This window comes from Aquarana catesbeiana, linkage group LG13 (genome assembly GCF_042186555.1).
Source record: "Aquarana catesbeiana isolate 2022-GZ linkage group LG13, ASM4218655v1, whole genome shotgun sequence".
Classification (NCBI taxonomy): Eukaryota; Metazoa; Chordata; class Amphibia; order Anura; family Ranidae; genus Aquarana; species Aquarana catesbeiana.
Genome location: NC_133336.1, coordinates 164,849,885 through 164,859,435, shown reverse-complemented (window position 1 = coordinate 164,859,435; position 9,551 = coordinate 164,849,885). Strand labels below are relative to the sequence as shown.

General features: G+C 56.6%; 43 non-coding genes and 1 pseudogene across 43 annotated transcripts; all 44 read right to left on the bottom strand.

Moving 5' to 3' along the window:
• Positions 1–6: 6 nt before the first annotated feature.
• On the bottom strand, positions 7–125 carry LOC141119191 (5S ribosomal RNA). The gene has a single exon (XR_012238540.1). It is a non-coding gene; the product is annotated as a 5S ribosomal RNA (ribosomal RNA).
• Positions 126–225: 100 nt separating this feature from the next.
• On the bottom strand, positions 226–344 carry LOC141119190 (5S ribosomal RNA). The gene has a single exon (XR_012238539.1). It is a non-coding gene; the product is annotated as a 5S ribosomal RNA (ribosomal RNA).
• Positions 345–443: 99 nt separating this feature from the next.
• Positions 444–562, bottom strand: LOC141119188 (5S ribosomal RNA). The gene has a single exon (XR_012238537.1). It is a non-coding gene; the product is annotated as a 5S ribosomal RNA (ribosomal RNA).
• A 98-nt stretch (positions 563–660) lies between these two features.
• On the bottom strand, positions 661–779 carry LOC141119187 (5S ribosomal RNA). The gene has a single exon (XR_012238536.1). It is a non-coding gene; the product is annotated as a 5S ribosomal RNA (ribosomal RNA).
• A 99-nt stretch (positions 780–878) lies between these two features.
• On the bottom strand, positions 879–997 carry LOC141119186 (5S ribosomal RNA). Its single transcript, XR_012238534.1, has one exon. It is a non-coding gene; the product is annotated as a 5S ribosomal RNA (ribosomal RNA).
• Positions 998–1,097: 100 nt separating this feature from the next.
• LOC141119185 (5S ribosomal RNA) lies at positions 1,098–1,216 on the bottom strand. Its single transcript, XR_012238533.1, has one exon. It is a non-coding gene; the product is annotated as a 5S ribosomal RNA (ribosomal RNA).
• Positions 1,217–1,316: 100 nt separating this feature from the next.
• LOC141119184 (5S ribosomal RNA) lies at positions 1,317–1,435 on the bottom strand. Its single transcript, XR_012238532.1, has one exon. It is a non-coding gene; the product is annotated as a 5S ribosomal RNA (ribosomal RNA).
• A 100-nt stretch (positions 1,436–1,535) lies between these two features.
• Positions 1,536–1,654, bottom strand: LOC141119183 (5S ribosomal RNA). The gene has a single exon (XR_012238531.1). It is a non-coding gene; the product is annotated as a 5S ribosomal RNA (ribosomal RNA).
• A 98-nt stretch (positions 1,655–1,752) lies between these two features.
• Positions 1,753–1,871, bottom strand: LOC141119181 (5S ribosomal RNA). Its single transcript, XR_012238530.1, has one exon. It is a non-coding gene; the product is annotated as a 5S ribosomal RNA (ribosomal RNA).
• Positions 1,872–1,970: 99 nt separating this feature from the next.
• Positions 1,971–2,089, bottom strand: LOC141119180 (5S ribosomal RNA). Its single transcript, XR_012238529.1, has one exon. It is a non-coding gene; the product is annotated as a 5S ribosomal RNA (ribosomal RNA).
• A 98-nt stretch (positions 2,090–2,187) lies between these two features.
• On the bottom strand, positions 2,188–2,306 carry LOC141119179 (5S ribosomal RNA). Its single transcript, XR_012238528.1, has one exon. It is a non-coding gene; the product is annotated as a 5S ribosomal RNA (ribosomal RNA).
• Positions 2,307–2,405: 99 nt separating this feature from the next.
• Positions 2,406–2,524, bottom strand: LOC141119178 (5S ribosomal RNA). The gene has a single exon (XR_012238527.1). It is a non-coding gene; the product is annotated as a 5S ribosomal RNA (ribosomal RNA).
• Positions 2,525–2,624: 100 nt separating this feature from the next.
• LOC141120458 (5S ribosomal RNA) lies at positions 2,625–2,744 on the bottom strand. Its single transcript, XR_012239778.1, has one exon. It is a non-coding gene; the product is annotated as a 5S ribosomal RNA (ribosomal RNA).
• Positions 2,745–2,844: 100 nt separating this feature from the next.
• Positions 2,845–2,963, bottom strand: LOC141119176 (5S ribosomal RNA). The gene has a single exon (XR_012238525.1). It is a non-coding gene; the product is annotated as a 5S ribosomal RNA (ribosomal RNA).
• Positions 2,964–3,062: 99 nt separating this feature from the next.
• LOC141120621 (5S ribosomal RNA) lies at positions 3,063–3,171 on the bottom strand (annotated as a pseudogene).
• Positions 3,172–3,271: 100 nt separating this feature from the next.
• On the bottom strand, positions 3,272–3,390 carry LOC141119175 (5S ribosomal RNA). Its single transcript, XR_012238524.1, has one exon. It is a non-coding gene; the product is annotated as a 5S ribosomal RNA (ribosomal RNA).
• A 100-nt stretch (positions 3,391–3,490) lies between these two features.
• On the bottom strand, positions 3,491–3,609 carry LOC141119174 (5S ribosomal RNA). The gene has a single exon (XR_012238523.1). It is a non-coding gene; the product is annotated as a 5S ribosomal RNA (ribosomal RNA).
• Positions 3,610–3,709: 100 nt separating this feature from the next.
• On the bottom strand, positions 3,710–3,828 carry LOC141119173 (5S ribosomal RNA). Its single transcript, XR_012238522.1, has one exon. It is a non-coding gene; the product is annotated as a 5S ribosomal RNA (ribosomal RNA).
• A 98-nt stretch (positions 3,829–3,926) lies between these two features.
• Positions 3,927–4,045, bottom strand: LOC141119172 (5S ribosomal RNA). Its single transcript, XR_012238521.1, has one exon. It is a non-coding gene; the product is annotated as a 5S ribosomal RNA (ribosomal RNA).
• Positions 4,046–4,144: 99 nt separating this feature from the next.
• Positions 4,145–4,263, bottom strand: LOC141119171 (5S ribosomal RNA). The gene has a single exon (XR_012238520.1). It is a non-coding gene; the product is annotated as a 5S ribosomal RNA (ribosomal RNA).
• A 98-nt stretch (positions 4,264–4,361) lies between these two features.
• On the bottom strand, positions 4,362–4,480 carry LOC141119170 (5S ribosomal RNA). The gene has a single exon (XR_012238519.1). It is a non-coding gene; the product is annotated as a 5S ribosomal RNA (ribosomal RNA).
• A 99-nt stretch (positions 4,481–4,579) lies between these two features.
• LOC141119169 (5S ribosomal RNA) lies at positions 4,580–4,698 on the bottom strand. The gene has a single exon (XR_012238518.1). It is a non-coding gene; the product is annotated as a 5S ribosomal RNA (ribosomal RNA).
• Positions 4,699–4,798: 100 nt separating this feature from the next.
• Positions 4,799–4,917, bottom strand: LOC141119168 (5S ribosomal RNA). The gene has a single exon (XR_012238517.1). It is a non-coding gene; the product is annotated as a 5S ribosomal RNA (ribosomal RNA).
• Positions 4,918–5,017: 100 nt separating this feature from the next.
• LOC141119167 (5S ribosomal RNA) lies at positions 5,018–5,136 on the bottom strand. The gene has a single exon (XR_012238516.1). It is a non-coding gene; the product is annotated as a 5S ribosomal RNA (ribosomal RNA).
• A 99-nt stretch (positions 5,137–5,235) lies between these two features.
• On the bottom strand, positions 5,236–5,354 carry LOC141119164 (5S ribosomal RNA). The gene has a single exon (XR_012238514.1). It is a non-coding gene; the product is annotated as a 5S ribosomal RNA (ribosomal RNA).
• A 100-nt stretch (positions 5,355–5,454) lies between these two features.
• Positions 5,455–5,573, bottom strand: LOC141119163 (5S ribosomal RNA). Its single transcript, XR_012238513.1, has one exon. It is a non-coding gene; the product is annotated as a 5S ribosomal RNA (ribosomal RNA).
• Positions 5,574–5,673: 100 nt separating this feature from the next.
• On the bottom strand, positions 5,674–5,792 carry LOC141119162 (5S ribosomal RNA). The gene has a single exon (XR_012238512.1). It is a non-coding gene; the product is annotated as a 5S ribosomal RNA (ribosomal RNA).
• Positions 5,793–5,891: 99 nt separating this feature from the next.
• Positions 5,892–6,010, bottom strand: LOC141119161 (5S ribosomal RNA). The gene has a single exon (XR_012238511.1). It is a non-coding gene; the product is annotated as a 5S ribosomal RNA (ribosomal RNA).
• Positions 6,011–6,109: 99 nt separating this feature from the next.
• On the bottom strand, positions 6,110–6,228 carry LOC141120123 (5S ribosomal RNA). Its single transcript, XR_012239452.1, has one exon. It is a non-coding gene; the product is annotated as a 5S ribosomal RNA (ribosomal RNA).
• A 100-nt stretch (positions 6,229–6,328) lies between these two features.
• On the bottom strand, positions 6,329–6,447 carry LOC141119160 (5S ribosomal RNA). Its single transcript, XR_012238510.1, has one exon. It is a non-coding gene; the product is annotated as a 5S ribosomal RNA (ribosomal RNA).
• A 100-nt stretch (positions 6,448–6,547) lies between these two features.
• LOC141119158 (5S ribosomal RNA) lies at positions 6,548–6,666 on the bottom strand. The gene has a single exon (XR_012238508.1). It is a non-coding gene; the product is annotated as a 5S ribosomal RNA (ribosomal RNA).
• Positions 6,667–6,765: 99 nt separating this feature from the next.
• Positions 6,766–6,884, bottom strand: LOC141119157 (5S ribosomal RNA). Its single transcript, XR_012238507.1, has one exon. It is a non-coding gene; the product is annotated as a 5S ribosomal RNA (ribosomal RNA).
• Positions 6,885–6,984: 100 nt separating this feature from the next.
• Positions 6,985–7,103, bottom strand: LOC141119156 (5S ribosomal RNA). The gene has a single exon (XR_012238506.1). It is a non-coding gene; the product is annotated as a 5S ribosomal RNA (ribosomal RNA).
• Positions 7,104–7,203: 100 nt separating this feature from the next.
• Positions 7,204–7,322, bottom strand: LOC141119155 (5S ribosomal RNA). Its single transcript, XR_012238505.1, has one exon. It is a non-coding gene; the product is annotated as a 5S ribosomal RNA (ribosomal RNA).
• Positions 7,323–7,421: 99 nt separating this feature from the next.
• On the bottom strand, positions 7,422–7,540 carry LOC141119154 (5S ribosomal RNA). The gene has a single exon (XR_012238504.1). It is a non-coding gene; the product is annotated as a 5S ribosomal RNA (ribosomal RNA).
• A 98-nt stretch (positions 7,541–7,638) lies between these two features.
• LOC141119152 (5S ribosomal RNA) lies at positions 7,639–7,757 on the bottom strand. Its single transcript, XR_012238502.1, has one exon. It is a non-coding gene; the product is annotated as a 5S ribosomal RNA (ribosomal RNA).
• Positions 7,758–7,856: 99 nt separating this feature from the next.
• Positions 7,857–7,975, bottom strand: LOC141120122 (5S ribosomal RNA). Its single transcript, XR_012239451.1, has one exon. It is a non-coding gene; the product is annotated as a 5S ribosomal RNA (ribosomal RNA).
• Positions 7,976–8,075: 100 nt separating this feature from the next.
• LOC141119151 (5S ribosomal RNA) lies at positions 8,076–8,194 on the bottom strand. The gene has a single exon (XR_012238501.1). It is a non-coding gene; the product is annotated as a 5S ribosomal RNA (ribosomal RNA).
• A 100-nt stretch (positions 8,195–8,294) lies between these two features.
• LOC141119149 (5S ribosomal RNA) lies at positions 8,295–8,413 on the bottom strand. Its single transcript, XR_012238500.1, has one exon. It is a non-coding gene; the product is annotated as a 5S ribosomal RNA (ribosomal RNA).
• A 99-nt stretch (positions 8,414–8,512) lies between these two features.
• On the bottom strand, positions 8,513–8,631 carry LOC141119148 (5S ribosomal RNA). The gene has a single exon (XR_012238499.1). It is a non-coding gene; the product is annotated as a 5S ribosomal RNA (ribosomal RNA).
• A 100-nt stretch (positions 8,632–8,731) lies between these two features.
• On the bottom strand, positions 8,732–8,850 carry LOC141119147 (5S ribosomal RNA). Its single transcript, XR_012238498.1, has one exon. It is a non-coding gene; the product is annotated as a 5S ribosomal RNA (ribosomal RNA).
• Positions 8,851–8,950: 100 nt separating this feature from the next.
• Positions 8,951–9,069, bottom strand: LOC141119146 (5S ribosomal RNA). The gene has a single exon (XR_012238497.1). It is a non-coding gene; the product is annotated as a 5S ribosomal RNA (ribosomal RNA).
• Positions 9,070–9,168: 99 nt separating this feature from the next.
• On the bottom strand, positions 9,169–9,287 carry LOC141119145 (5S ribosomal RNA). Its single transcript, XR_012238496.1, has one exon. It is a non-coding gene; the product is annotated as a 5S ribosomal RNA (ribosomal RNA).
• Positions 9,288–9,385: 98 nt separating this feature from the next.
• On the bottom strand, positions 9,386–9,504 carry LOC141119144 (5S ribosomal RNA). Its single transcript, XR_012238495.1, has one exon. It is a non-coding gene; the product is annotated as a 5S ribosomal RNA (ribosomal RNA).
• Between the last annotated feature and the right edge of the window lie 47 nt (positions 9,505–9,551).

Sequence of the window (9,551 nt, the reverse complement as noted above, 5' to 3'; positions counted from 1 at the left end):
AAAAGAAGCCTACGGCACCTGGTATTCCCAGGCGGTCTCCCATCCAGGTACTAACCAGGCCCGACCCTGCTTAGCCTCCGAGATCAGACGAGATCGGGCGCTTTCAGGGTGATGTGGCCGTAGGCGATCTCTAACGGCACGCTCAACCCTCTTGACCTTGGCGGCGCCAAGATGGGAAACGAGGAAAAAAAACAGGGCAAGTCCAGAACTCCCCCAAAAAAAAGAAGCCTACGGCACCTGGTATTCCCAGGCGGTCTCCCATCCAGGTACTAACCAGGCCCGACCCTGCTTAGCCTCCGAGATCAGACGAGATCGGGCGCTTTCAGGGTGATGTGGCCGTAGGCGATCTCTTACGGCACGCTCAACCCTCTTGACTTTGGCGGCGCCAAGATGGGAAACGAGGAAAAAAAACAGGGCAAGTCCAGAAATCCAAGAAAAAAAGAAGCCTACGGCACCTGGTATTCCCAGGCGGTCTCCCATCCAGGTACTAACCAGGCCCGACCCTGCTTAGCCTCCGAGATCAGACGAGATCGGGCGCTTTCAGGGTGATGTGGCCGTAGGCGATCTCTTACGGCACGCTCAACCCTCTTGACTTTGGCGGCACCAAGATGGGAAACGAGGAAAAAAACAGGGCAAGTCCAGAACTCCAAGAAAAAAAGAAGCCTACGGCACCTGGTATTCCCAGGCGGTCTCCCATCCAGGTACTAACCAGGCCCGACCCTGCTTAGCCTCCGAGATCAGACGAGATCGGGCGCTTTCAGGGTGATGTGGCCGTAGGCGATCTCTTACGGCACGCTCAACCCTCTTGACTTTGGCGGCGCCAAGATGGGAAACGAGGAAAAAAAACAGGGCAAGTCCAGAAATCCAAGAAAAAAAGAAGCCTACGGCACCTGGTATTCCCAGGCGGTCTCCCATCCAGGTACTAACCAGGCCCGACCCTGCTTAGCCTCCGAGATCAGACGAGATCGGGCGCTTTCAGGGTGATGTGGCCGTAGGCGATCTCTAACGGCACGCTCAACCCTCTTGACCTTGGCGGCGCCAAGATGGGAAACGAGGAAAAAAAACAGGGCAAGTCCAGAACGCCCCCCAAAAAAAGAAGCCTACGGCACCTGGTATTCCCAGGCGGTCTCCCATCCAGGTACTAACCAGGCCCGACCCTGCTTAGCCTCCGAGATCAGACGAGATCGGGCGCTTTCAGGGTGATGTGGCCGTAGGCAATCTCTAACGGCACGCTCAACCCTCTTGACCTTGGCGGCGCCAAGATGGGAAACGAGGAAAAAAAACAGGGCAAGTCCAGAACTCCCCCAAAAAAAAGAAGCCTACGGCACCTGGTATTCCCAGGCGGTCTCCCATCCAGGTACTAACCAGGCCCGACCCTGCTTAGCCTCCGAGATCAGACGAGATCGGGCGCTTTCAGGGTGATGTGGCCGTAGGCGATCTCTAACGGCACGCTCAACCCTCTTGACCTTGGCGGCGCCAAGATGGGAAACGAGGAAAAAAAACAGGGCAAGTCCAGAACGCCCCCCAAAAAAAGAAGCCTACGGCACCTGGTATTCCCAGGCGGTCTCCCATCCAGGTACTAACCAGGCCCGACCCTGCTTAGCCTCCGAGATCAGACGAGATCGGGCGCTTTCAGGGTGATGTGGCCGTAGGCGATCTCTTACGGCACGCTCAACCCTCTTGACTTTGGCGGCACCAAGATGGGAAACGAGGAAAAAAACAGGGCAAGTCCAGAACTCCAAGAAAAAGAGAAGCCTACGGCACCTGGTATTCCCAGGCGGTCTCCCATCCAGGTACTAACCAGGCCCGACCCTGCTTAGCCTCCGAGATCAGACGAGATCGGGCGCTTTCAGGGTGATGTGGCCGTAGGCGATCTCTTACGGCACGCTCAACCCTCTTGACTTTGGCGGCGCCAAGATGGGAAACGAGGAAAAAAAACAGGGCAAGTCCAGAAATCCAAGAAAAAAAGAAGCCTACGGCACCTGGTATTCCCAGGCGGTCTCCCATCCAGGTACTAACCAGGCCCGACCCTGCTTAGCCTCCGAGATCAGACGAGATCGGGCGCTTTCAGGGTGATGTGGCCGTAGGCGATCTCTTACGGCACGCTCAACCCTCTTGACTTTGGCGGCACCAAGATGGGAAACGAGGAAAAAAACAGGGCAAGTCCAGAACTCCAAGAAAAAAAGAAGCCTACGGCACCTGGTATTCCCAGGCGGTCTCCCATCCAGGTACTAACCAGGCCCGACCCTGCTTAGCCTCCGAGATCAGACGAGATCGGGCGCTTTCAGGGTGATGTGGCCGTAGGCGATCTCTTACGGCACGCTCAACCCTCTTGACTTTGGCGGCGCCAAGATGGGAAACGAGGAAAAAAAACAGGGCAAGTCCAGAAATCCAAGAAAAAAAGAAGCCTACGGCACCTGGTATTCCCAGGCGGTCTCCCATCCAGGTACTAACCAGGCCCGACCCTGCTTAGCCTCCGAGATCAGACGAGATCGGGCGCTTTCAGGGTGATGTGGCCGTAGGCGATCTCTAACGGCACGCTCAACCCTCTTGACCTTGGCGGCGCCAAGATGGGAAACGAGGAAAAAAAACAGGGCAAGTCCAGAACGCCCCCCAAAAAAAGAAGCCTACGGCACCTGGTATTCCCAGGCGGTCTCCCATCCAGGTACTAACCAGGCCCGACCCTGCTTAGCCTCCGAGATTCAGACGAGATCGGGCGCTTTCAGGGTGATGTGGCCGTAGGCGATCTCTAACGGCACGCTCAACCCTCTTGACCTTGGCGGCGCCAAGATGGGAAACGAGGAAAAAAAACAGGGCAAGTCCAGAACTCCCCCAAAAAAAAGAAGCCTACGGCACCTGGTATTCCCAGGCGGTCTCCCATCCAGGTACTAACCAGGCCCGACCCTGCTTAGCCTCCGAGATCAGACGAGATCGGGCGCTTTCAGGGTGATGTGGCCGTAGGCGATCTCTTACGGCACGCTCAACCCTCTTGACTTTGGCGGCGCCAAGATGGGAAACGAGGAAAAAAAACAGGGCAAGTCCAGAAATCCAAGAAAAAAAGAAGCCTACGGCACCTGGTATTCCCAGGCGGTCTCCCATCCAGGTACTAACCAGGCCCGACCCTGCTTAGCCTCCGAGATCAGGCGCTTTCAGGGTGATGTGGCCGTAGGCGATCTCTAACGGCACGCTCAACCCTCTTGACCTTGGCGGCGCCAAGATGGGAAACGAGGAAAAAAAACAGGGCAAGTCCAGAACGCCCCCCAAAAAAAGAAGCCTACGGCACCTGGTATTCCCAGGCGGTCTCCCATCCAGGTACTAACCAGGCCCGACCCTGCTTAGCCTCCGAGATCAGACGAGATCGGGCGCTTTCAGGGTGATGTGGCCGTAGGCGATCTCTAACGGCACGCTCAACCCTCTTGACCTTGGCGGCGCCAAGATGGGAAACGAGGAAAAAAAACAGGGCAAGTCCAGAACTCCCCCAAAAAAAAGAAGCCTACGGCACCTGGTATTCCCAGGCGGTCTCCCATCCAGGTACTAACCAGGCCCGACCCTGCTTAGCCTCCGAGATCAGACGAGATCGGGCGCTTTCAGGGTGATGTGGCCGTAGGCGATCTCTAACGGCACGCTCAACCCTCTTGACCTTGGCGGCGCCAAGATGGGAAACGAGGAAAAAAAACAGGGCAAGTCCAGAACGCCCCCCAAAAAAAGAAGCCTACGGCACCTGGTATTCCCAGGCGGTCTCCCATCCAGGTACTAACCAGGCCCGACCCTGCTTAGCCTCCGAGATCAGACGAGATCGGGCGCTTTCAGGGTGATGTGGCCGTAGGCGATCTCTTACGGCACGCTCAACCCTCTTGACTTTGGCGGCACCAAGATGGGAAACGAGGAAAAAAACAGGGCAAGTCCAGAACTCCAAGAAAAAGAGAAGCCTACGGCACCTGGTATTCCCAGGCGGTCTCCCATCCAGGTACTAACCAGGCCCGACCCTGCTTAGCCTCCGAGATCAGACGAGATCGGGCGCTTTCAGGGTGATGTGGCCGTAGGCGATCTCTTACGGCACGCTCAACCCTCTTGACTTTGGCGGCGCCAAGATGGGAAACGAGGAAAAAAAACAGGGCAAGTCCAGAAATCCAAGAAAAAAAGAAGCCTACGGCACCTGGTATTCCCAGGCGGTCTCCCATCCAGGTACTAACCAGGCCCGACCCTGCTTAGCCTCCGAGATCAGACGAGATCGGGCGCTTTCAGGGTGATGTGGCCGTAGGCGATCTCTTACGGCACGCTCAACCCTCTTGACTTTGGCGGCACCAAGATGGGAAACGAGGAAAAAAACAGGGCAAGTCCAGAACTCCAAGAAAAAAAGAAGCCTACGGCACCTGGTATTCCCAGGCGGTCTCCCATCCAGGTACTAACCAGGCCCGACCCTGCTTAGCCTCCGAGATCAGACGAGATCGGGCGCTTTCAGGGTGATGTGGCCGTAGGCGATCTCTTACGGCACGCTCAACCCTCTTGACTTTGGCGGCGCCAAGATGGGAAACGAGGAAAAAAAACAGGGCAAGTCCAGAAATCCAAGAAAAAAAGAAGCCTACGGCACCTGGTATTCCCAGGCGGTCTCCCATCCAGGTACTAACCAGGCCCGACCCTGCTTAGCCTCCGAGATCAGACGAGATCGGGCGCTTTCAGGGTGATGTGGCCGTAGGCGATCTCTAACGGCACGCTCAACCCTCTTGACCTTGGCGGCGCCAAGATGGGAAACGAGGAAAAAAAACAGGGCAAGTCCAGAACGCCCCCCAAAAAAAGAAGCCTACGGCACCTGGTATTCCCAGGCGGTCTCCCATCCAGGTACTAACCAGGCCCGACCCTGCTTAGCCTCCGAGATCAGACGAGATCGGGCGCTTTCAGGGTGATGTGGCCGTAGGCGATCTCTAACGGCACGCTCAACCCTCTTGACCTTGGCGGCGCCAAGATGGGAAACGAGGAAAAAAAACAGGGCAAGTCCAGAACTCCCCCAAAAAAAAGAAGCCTACGGCACCTGGTATTCCCAGGCGGTCTCCCATCCAGGTACTAACCAGGCCCGACCCTGCTTAGCCTCCGAGATCAGACGAGATCGGGCGCTTTCAGGGTGATGTGGCCGTAGGCGATCTCTTACGGCACGCTCAACCCTCTTGACTTTGGCGGCGCCAAGATGGGAAACGAGGAAAAAAAACAGGGCAAGTCCAGAAATCCAAGAAAAAAAGAAGCCTACGGCACCTGGTATTCCCAGGCGGTCTCCCATCCAGGTACTAACCAGGCCCGACCCTGCTTAGCCTCCGAGATCAGACGAGATCGGGCGCTTTCAGGGTGATGTGGCCGTAGGCGATCTCTAACGGCACGCTCAACCCTCTTGACCTTGGCGGCGCCAAGATGGGAAACGAGGAAAAAAAACAGGGCAAGTCCAGAACGCCCCCCAAAAAAAGAAGCCTACGGCACCTGGTATTCCCAGGCGGTCTCCCATCCAGGTACTAACCAGGCCCGACCCTGCTTAGCCTCCGAGATCAGACGAGATCGGGCGCTTTCAGGGTGATGTGGCCGTAGGCGATCTCTAACGGCACGCTCAACCCTCTTGACCTTGGCGGCGCCAAGATGGGAAACGAGGAAAAAAAACAGGGCAAGTCCAGAACTCCCCCAAAAAAAAGAAGCCTACGGCACCTGGTATTCCCAGGCGGTCTCCCATCCAGGTACTAACCAGGCCCGACCCTGCTTAGCCTCCGAGATCAGACGAGATCGGGCGCTTTCAGGGTGATGTGGCCGTAGGCGATCTCTTACGGCACGCTCAACCCTCTTGACTTTGGCGGCGCCAAGATGGGAAACGAGGAAAAAAAACAGGGCAAGTCCAGAAATCCAAGAAAAAAAGAAGCCTACGGCACCTGGTATTCCCAGGCGGTCTCCCATCCAGGTACTAACCAGGCCCGACCCTGCTTAGCCTCCGAGATCAGACGAGATCGGGCGCTTTCAGGGTGATGTGGCCGTAGGCGATCTCTTACGGCACGCTCAACCCTCTTGACTTTGGCGGCGCCAAGATGGGAAACGAGGAAAAAAAACAGGGCAAGTCCAGAAATCCAAGAAAAAAAGAAGCCTACGGCACCTGGTATTCCCAGGCGGTCTCCCATCCAGGTACTAACCAGGCCCGACCCTACTTAGCCTCCGAGATCAGACGAGATCGGGCGCTTTCAGGGTGATGTGGCCGTAGGCGATCTCTAACGGCACGCTCAACCCTCTTGACCTTGGCGGCGCCAAGATGGGAAACGAGGAAAAAAAACAGGGCAAGTCCAGAACGCCCCCCAAAAAAAGAAGCCTACGGCACCTGGTATTCCCAGGCGGTCTCCCATCCAGGTACTAACCAGGCCCGACCCTGCTTAGCCTCCGAGATCAGACGAGATCGGGCGCTTTCAGGGTGATGTGGCCGTAGGCGATCTCTAACGGCACGCTCAACCCTCTTGACCTTGGCGGCGCCAAGATGGGAAACGAGGAAAAAAAACAGGGCAAGTCCAGAACTCCCCCAAAAAAAAGAAGCCTACGGCACCTGGTATTCCCAGGCGGTCTCCCATCCAGGTACTAACCAGGCCCGACCCTGCTTAGCCTCCGAGATCAGACGAGATCGGGCGCTTTCAGGGTGATGTGGCCGTAGGCGATCTCTTACGGCACGCTCAACCCTCTTGACTTTGGCGGCGCCAAGATGGGAAACGAGGAAAAAAAACAGGGCAAGTCCAGAAATCCAAGAAAAAAAGAAGCCTACGGCACCTGGTATTCCCAGGCGGTCTCCCATCCAGGTACTAACCAGGCCCGACCCTGCTTAGCCTCCGAGATCAGACGAGATCGGGCGCTTTCAGGGTGATGTGGCCGTAGGCGATCTCTAACGGCACGCTCAACCCTCTTGACCTTGGCGGCGCCAAGATGGGAAACGAGGAAAAAAAACAGGGCAAGTCCAGAACGCCCCCCAAAAAAAGAAGCCTACGGCACCTGGTATTCCCAGGCGGTCTCCCATCCAGGTACTAACCAGGCCCGACCCTGCTTAGCCTCCGAGATCAGACGAGATCGGGCGCTTTCAGGGTGATGTGGCCGTAGGCGATCTCTAACGGCACGCTCAACCCTCTTGACCTTGGCGGCGCCAAGATGGGAAACGAGGAAAAAAAACAGGGCAAGTCCAGAACTCCCCCAAAAAAAAGAAGCCTACGGCACCTGGTATTCCCAGGCGGTCTCCCATCCAGGTACTAACCAGGCCCGACCCTGCTTAGCCTCCGAGATCAGACGAGATCGGGCGCTTTCAGGGTGATGTGGCCGTAGGCGATCTCTTACGGCACGCTCAACCCTCTTGACTTTGGCGGCGCCAAGATGGGAAACGAGGAAAAAAAACAGGGCAAGTCCAGAAATCCAAGAAAAAAAGAAGCCTACGGCACCTGGTATTCCCAGGCGGTCTCCCATCCAGGTACTAACCAGGCCCGACCCTGCTTAGCCTCCGAGATCAGACGAGATCGGGCGCTTTCAGGGTGATGTGGCCGTAGGCGATCTCTTACGGCACGCTCAACCCTCTTGACTTTGGCGGCACCAAGATGGGAAACGAGGAAAAAAACAGGGCAAGTCCAGAACTCCAAGAAAAAAAGAAGCCTACGGCACCTGGTATTCCCAGGCGGTCTCCCATCCAGGTACTAACCAGGCCCGACCCTGCTTAGCCTCCGAGATCAGACGAGATCGGGCGCTTTCAGGGTGATGTGGCCGTAGGCGATCTCTTACGGCACGCTCAACCCTCTTGACTTTGGCGGCGCCAAGATGGGAAACGAGGAAAAAAAACAGGGCAAGTCCAGAAATCCAAGAAAAAAAGAAGCCTACGGCACCTGGTATTCCCAGGCGGTCTCCCATCCAGGTACTAACCAGGCCCGACCCTACTTAGCCTCCGAGATCAGACGAGATCGGGCGCTTTCAGGGTGATGTGGCCGTAGGCGATCTCTAACGGCACGCTCAACCCTCTTGACCTTGGCGGCGCCAAGATGGGAAACGAGGAAAAAAAACAGGGCAAGTCCAGAACGCCCCCCAAAAAAAGAAGCCTACGGCACCTGGTATTCCCAGGCGGTCTCCCATCCAGGTACTAACCAGGCCCGACCCTGCTTAGCCTCCGAGATCAGACGAGATCGGGCGCTTTCAGGGTGATGTGGCCGTAGGCGATCTCTAACGGCACGCTCAACCCTCTTGACCTTGGCGGCGCCAAGATGGGAAACGAGGAAAAAAAACAGGGCAAGTCCAGAACTCCCCCAAAAAAAAGAAGCCTACGGCACCTGGTATTCCCAGGCGGTCTCCCATCCAGGTACTAACCAGGCCCGACCCTGCTTAGCCTCCGAGATCAGACGAGATCGGGCGCTTTCAGGGTGATGTGGCCGTAGGCGATCTCTTACGGCACGCTCAACCCTCTTGACTTTGGCGGCGCCAAGATGGGAAACGAGGAAAAAAAACAGGGCAAGTCCAGAAATCCAAGAAAAAAAGAAGCCTACGGCACCTGGTATTCCCAGGCGGTCTCCCATCCAGGTACTAACCAGGCCCGACCCTGCTTAGCCTCCGAGATCAGACGAGATCGGGCGCTTTCAGGGTGATGTGGCCGTAGGCGATCTCTAACGGCACGCTCAACCCTCTTGACCTTGGCGGCGCCAAGATGGGAAACGAGGAAAAAAAACAGGGCAAGTCCAGAACGCCCCCCAAAAAAAGAAGCCTACGGCACCTGGTATTCCCAGGCGGTCTCCCATCCAGGTACTAACCAGGCCCGACCCTGCTTAGCCTCCGAGATCAGACGAGATCGGGCGCTTTCAGGGTGATGTGGCCGTAGGCGATCTCTAACGGCACGCTCAACCCTCTTGACCTTGGCGGCGCCAAGATGGGAAACGAGGAAAAAAAACAGGGCAAGTCCAGAACTCCCCCAAAAAAAAGAAGCCTACGGCACCTGGTATTCCCAGGCGGTCTCCCATCCAGGTACTAACCAGGCCCGACCCTGCTTAGCCTCCGAGATCAGACGAGATCGGGCGCTTTCAGGGTGATGTGGCCGTAGGCGATCTCTTACGGCACGCTCAACCCTCTTGACTTTGGCGGCGCCAAGATGGGAAACGAGGAAAAAAAACAGGGCAAGTCCAGAAATCCAAGAAAAAAAGAAGCCTACGGCACCTGGTATTCCCAGGCGGTCTCCCATCCAGGTACTAACCAGGCCCGACCCTGCTTAGCCTCCGAGATCAGACGAGATCGGGCGCTTTCAGGGTGATGTGGCCGTAGGCGATCTCTTACGGCACGCTCAACCCTCTTGACTTTGGCGGCACCAAGATGGGAAACGAGGAAAAAAACAGGGCAAGTCCAGAACTCCAAGAAAAAAAGAAGCCTACGGCACCTGGTATTCCCAGGCGGTCTCCCATCCAGGTACTAACCAGGCCCGACCCTGCTTAGCCTCCGAGATCAGACGAGATCGGGCGCTTTCAGGGTGATGTGGCCGTAGGCGATCTCTTACGGCACGCTCAACCCTCTTGACTTTGGCGGCGCCAAGA